The sequence below is a fragment of the Notolepis coatsorum genome (assembly GCF_963971535.1).
Source record: "Notolepis coatsorum genome assembly, chromosome: 11".
In the NCBI taxonomy this organism is placed as follows: domain Eukaryota; kingdom Metazoa; phylum Chordata; class Actinopteri; order Aulopiformes; family Paralepididae; genus Notolepis; species Notolepis coatsorum.
In genome coordinates, this window is record NC_140175.1 from 38740435 (window position 1) to 38746434 (window position 6000).

At 43.6% G+C, this 6000-nt stretch overlaps 1 protein-coding gene across 2 annotated transcripts in view; it reads left to right on the forward strand.

The window, feature by feature from the left end:
* abl1 (c-abl oncogene 1, non-receptor tyrosine kinase) overlaps positions 1-6000 on the forward strand; it is a 158968-nt gene that overhangs the window by 132290 nt on the left and 20678 nt on the right. The gene's annotated exons all lie outside the window — the stretch shown is intronic.

Sequence of the window (6000 nt, forward strand, 5' to 3'; positions counted from 1 at the left end):
GATGTCTTCTCTTCCTCTTGTCTCTCCAGTTCTGTCCTCAACTAAATAATTTCTTAGTTAGTAGTCTCAGGGTTTGTCAACTGGTGTCTCTGCTTTTCCCCCTTCCATTTGGTGAACACGTTGCCATTAGGCTTACTGTTTGCCGTGATTCAAGCGGGGCCTATAATTAGCCCAAACTGTAGTTCAAGTACTTTGAACTCTGGCACTTTCCCTATAATATTTACCTCCCTATAACTTTTTTTATATTGAATCTCAACACGGCTGCTCTGCAGTTCCAGGGGAGAGGGAGGAGCTGAGACAGATGGAGTCTCTCTCTCTTTGTGTCTCTCTCTCTCACTCTCTCTCTGTCTCTCATGGGAGGTCACAGTAATTGAGCAGGGAGTCTGGGAACTCAAGACAAAGTAGGACGATGCAGGAAATGAAAGGTAGAGGCAGCGAGGACGCGGCCGGCGAGGATGCTCCATTATGACCCTGTCCTTTATTAAAGTTTCTGAGGTCTTTTTATTGTCTCTAATGCCACAGTAGGATCACAGCTGCTGGAGCAAGAGGTACAGCAGAGCGTCTATCTGGGGGGAAGGATGAGCTGTAAATAGAGCCCCCAGGGGATGACGACGATTATATCTGGTGTTGACAACACTGTGTAATGGTTTGTCCATATGGTATAGTTAAGAACAATGATGAAGTGGGGGGGGGGGGGGGGGTGACCCAGCGGCTCAGAGGGTTGGCCTGGATGTTTGGTGTCATCATGGCTTCAGATTCAACTCATGCCCTGTGTTGTCATCTCCTCTCTCTCTCAAGTCGTTCTTCTTTCTCAGTCATGCCCTGTGTTGTCATCTCTCTCTCTCTCAAGTCGTTCTTCTTTCTCATGCCCTGTGTTGTCATCTCCTCTCTCTCTCAAGTCGTTCTTCTTTTTCATGCCCTGTGTTGTCATCTCTCTCTCTCTCTCAAGTTGTTCTTCTTTCTCATGCCCTGTGTTGTCATCTCTCTCTCAGGTCATTCTTCTTTCTCATGCCCTGTGTTGTCATCTCTCTCTCTCTCTCAAGTCGTTCTTCTTTCTCATGCCCTGTGTTGTCATCTCTCTCTCAAGTCGTTCTTCTTTCTCATGCCCTGTGTTGTCATCTCTCTCTCTCTCAAGTCGTTCTTCTTTCTCATGCCCTGTGTTGTCATCTCTCTCTCTCTCAAGTCGTTCTTCTTTCTCATGCCCTGTGTTGTCATCTCTCTCTCTCAAGTCGTTCTTCTTTTTCATGCCATGTGTTGTCATCTCTCTCTCTCTCTCTCTCTCTCAAGTCGTTCTTCTTTCTCATGCCCTGTGTAACTTGTTGTCATCTCTCAAGTCGTTCTTCTTTCTCATGCCCTGTGTTGTCATCTCTCAAGTCGTTCTTCTTTCTCATGCCCTGTGTTGTCATCTCCTCTCTCTCTCAAGTCATTCTTCTTTCTCATGCCCTGTGTTGTCATCTCTCAAGTCGTTCTTCTTTCTCATGCCCTGTGTTGTCATCTCTCAAGTCGTTCTTCTTTCTCATGCACTGTGTTGTCATCTCTCTTTCAAGTCTTTCTTTTTCATGCACCGACTGTTGTCATCCTCTCTGTCTCGATTTGTTCTTATTTCTCTTCACGTGTTGTCATCTCCTCAAGTCTTTCTTCTTTCTCATGCACTGTTGTCATATTCTCTTTCTTCTTTCTCATACACTCTTGTCATTCTCTCTCTCTCTCTCTCTCTCTCTCTCTCTCTCTCTATCTCTCTCTCTCTCTCTCTCTCTCAAGATTTGTTCTTATTTCTCTTAACTGTTATCTCCAAGTCTTTCTTCCTTCTCTTCACTGTCTTGCCTAATGGAGCAGAAATACAAAAAAGGACAAAAATAATGATCTAAAGATCCCCTCACCTCACGCAAATTGTGGTCACTCACTCACTCACTCACTCAGTCACTCAGTCACTCACTCACGGATGATCTGGCAGGGACATTTGTTGGACGCATGGATGGCTAATTGTTGTCACTCACACTCACTCAGACAATCTGGCTGGGAGGTTTTGTTGGACTCCTACAGGTAGTACTGTAGGTCTGTGCAGTTTTGGGCTAGTTTTTAATGGTTAATTATGGTTCGTTTGACCTCCTCGTGGAGGCATGGCGATGCAGATTGTTATTTGTGCAGAATTTGTCACCAGATCAGTTTTCTGGAGAGGGAGAGCTTCTCTGTACTTCCCTGGAATCTGAGTTGCATGTGTGATGTCACTAATGGGTGGAATCATGGTCCAATGTGTGGTAGCTGCTTGACACCTTTACCTTCAGCTACACAGAACGCTGAGCAGGTATTGACAATGTCTTGAAAAAGATTTAAGCTGCTGACTTGGAATTCCTGGTAAATATCAATGGGTGCTTGTTGGCAATTTGCATATTCATAGATCCTTGCATCTCAATGAGGGTAAAGGTGTAGAGAGAGATGTATGGTGTATAGATGTATAGTCATTTTCAGTCGCTTCACAGTTTGGTGGAAAAAACATTTATATAAATTGTTAATAAATATTAAAAGTGTGTAAAATGCATCTGGAGGGCATCTTTTAAAGAGCAGTGGATACCTCACATACTATGGCAGGTTGTCATTTGTGTGAGTTCCTCTCGGATGAATGAATTAATTCATTCCTTTTGCTCCCTTCATTACTTTGTGTTTGAAGATTGCCAGGAAGCACTGACACTGGTACTGGTGTTGTCAGGAGGGCAGCACTGACACAGGTACTGGTGTTGTCAGGAGGGCAGCACTGACACTGGTACTGGTGTTGTCAGGAGGGCAGCACTGACACAGGTACTGGTGTTGTCAGGAGGGCAGCACTGACACAGGTACTGGTGTTGTCAGGAGGGCAGCACTGACACAGGTACTGGTGTTGTCAGGAGGGCAGCACTGACACAGGTACTGGTGTTGTCAGGAGGGCAGCACTGACACAGGTACTGGTCAGCGTTTCCGTTAGAACATATTCGTGCCGGTCTGGGTGTCCTGCAATATTTCTATCACCGGACATATTCGAGATATTCCGGTCAGAGTTTTAAACAGCAGTCTATTATAATCACATTTTTATGAGCTAACGAATTCCGTTATAATTGGACATGTGTATTATAATTACATCAAGCGAAGAATGAGAAATTGATTTGCAGAATCAAATTACTATCTCTCGCCTCTCAAGTTAGTGCGATACGCTACCAGCATCAAGCTCCCGCCCCGCAGGCTTGCGCTGCAGCAGCTCTGTCACACGCACCCCCAAATGAATCTCGAGTAGACATCGCTTCACCTCGTTGTATCAGACACGTCACACATATCATAATGTTCAACTTCACACACAGCAAACTGTAGTTGATCATCACATTGCCTCGTTTGCTAGCTCGTCGCCACATGCAGAGAGGACGAGCCACATGCGTGTAACGCATTTGTTAATTTCATTATAGGTTATAGCCTACATTTAGTTATAATCAATAATATGCATTACTATGTGACACGGCAGTCAACCAACAGTTGCATATGATTAAAAATGTCAACACTCACTCACCCCGTCTCTCGTTGTGCCTATCCGTTTTGTACCTGCGACGGCTGCGAGAACAGCGACTTTAGTTGCTGGTTCGACTTTAATAGATCCCCATTGGAACAGGCGAGGCTCGCAACGGTAGCAGCAGACTGGGGATGCTCTTTGTGGTTCAATCAATAAATTAATAGTAAAAGTACGCTCGACATTTTTGTTTCTTTTCCGCGGGAGCCACCACGGCATCAGCGTCAGCGGTCTCTGTGACTTCAAGTTCAGAAGACTCATCTTCGTTGTCATTATTAGACCTGCTTGTGCTTGGTTTCATGAAATATTTACTAAGCTTAGCTTGTTTCGCCATCTCTCTCTCTTCCTCGTATACCTGTTTGTCGTTATGGTGGCCAGAGCGTGCAGGCTCAAAAAAAAAAGAAAAATAAGTTTCACATCTGAGCGGCGCCATCCTATCAGAGTGAAGCAACAATTAAACTGAAAATGGAATTATTGTTTCGTTCATCGCATAGGCTATTTAATTTTAGCCGATTTTAATACAATTCAAATAATAAAATTGTGCTTAGAGGAATTATTTTCACCGGACATTAAGACCGGAGAGATTTAAATATTCGGACTTCAACATATTTTGCCGGTCAAATACCGGTAATTACCGGCTAACGGAAACGCTGGTACTGGTGTTGTCAGGAGGGCAGCACTGACACAGGTACTGGTGTTGTCAGGAGGGCAGCACTGACACAGGTACTGGTGTTGTCAGGAGGGCAGCACAGACACAGGTACTGGTGTTGTCAGGAGGGCAGCACTGACACAGGTACTGGTGTTGTCAGGAGGGCAGCACTGACACAGGTACTGGTGTTGTCAGGAAGGCAGCACTGACACAGGTACTGGTGTTGTCAGGAGGGCAGCAGAGACACTGGTGTTGTCAGGAGGGCAGCACTGACACAGGTACTGGTGTGGTGAGGAGGGCAGCACTGACACTGGTACTGGTGTTGTCAGGAGGGCAGCACTGACACTGGTACTGGTGTTGTCAGGAGGGCAGCACTGACACAGGTACTGGTGTTGTCAGGAGGGCAGCACTGACACTGGTACTGGTGTTGTCAGGAGGGCAGCACTGACACTGGTACTGGTGTTGTCAGGAGGGCAGCACTGACACTGGTACTGGTGTTGTCAGGAGGGCAGCAGAGACACTGGTGTTGTCAGGAGGGCAGCACTGACACTGACACAGTACTGGTGTTGATCTGGATACTATTACTAGATGATAATTGGTGTCTGGAAATGTTCCCAAATACTAAAACCCAGTAGCGATAGTAGAGTCACATGACAGATATCATAGAACTTGACACAGAAATAATAATAATTTGATTTTCTGTAATGGAGAAAATGTAGGGCTGTCATCAACTGTTAATAGTGAATGACTTTGTCGACTAATCGATTTGTTGATTAACTAAAATTTGTTTACCACGTGCAATAAGGCAAAAGCTCCTCTTTACATTTCGTACTTACCAGAGTGCTTTTTCAGGAAATAAATAGAATAGAAATACTTTGATCATCCATAGGGAAATTTGGCACTACAAATCGCTCACAATAAACCTTTATGTAGACAAAACAAATCGCGAATAAGAATAACAAAAAATTGCCTAAGAATAAAATAATAAAATAAAATACGGTCCGGGATTCACATTTCCAATGTAATGTATGTACATTCTAATATAAATATACAGCCAAAAATACAGAGATCTACATTAAGTGTACTGTAAGTGTAATATTGTCACAGACAATGTTGTTTTAAAAGTCCAGGAAGATGGTAACTGTCACTCTGTGCTCAGTGATGCAGTGAGGCACAGTGATTCATTGTAAAGTCTGATAGAAGATAGAATAGAATGATCTTTATTGTCATTGTTACAACGAAAGATGGCTGTCGGAATGAAGGACTTCCTGTGCCGTTCAGTGCTGCATTTTGGGAGTGTTAGTCTAGCACTGAACATGCTCCTCCTGTCGGGAGGTAACTAATGCAGCCCTATGTATTATATCTTTACTCGAAATTTTTGTGCAATGATCTGAAACCAAGGGTCTAAGTTTTTAGTAAAAATAGTAATTGTATTGCTGCTCAGTATCAGATAATACTTGAGGTTTTGGAATCCGTATCAGCAGTGAAAAAGTGGTATTGATGCATCTCTGAATCAATCAGGTGAGCGAGGGTACACTAGGGTCATTTTTAAAACCAAGTTTTCACCTATTATTACTAACACTAGTAAGTTCCTGAATGTTCCTGTGCATTCATAGTTAAAGACAGACGTTAGTACTTTTGGCTGATTTTTAAAGGTAATTTGGATTGACTTTGCAACCTCAAATGTATTTGTGGTCCACAAACAATTCAAAACATGGTTCTCCATCTGAAGGGTTCGATTGTTAATGTATTATCAGTATTCTAAGGTGGTGATGTTCTTCTCTCTCTGAGACTGGACTATGTATTATCAGTGTTGTATGGT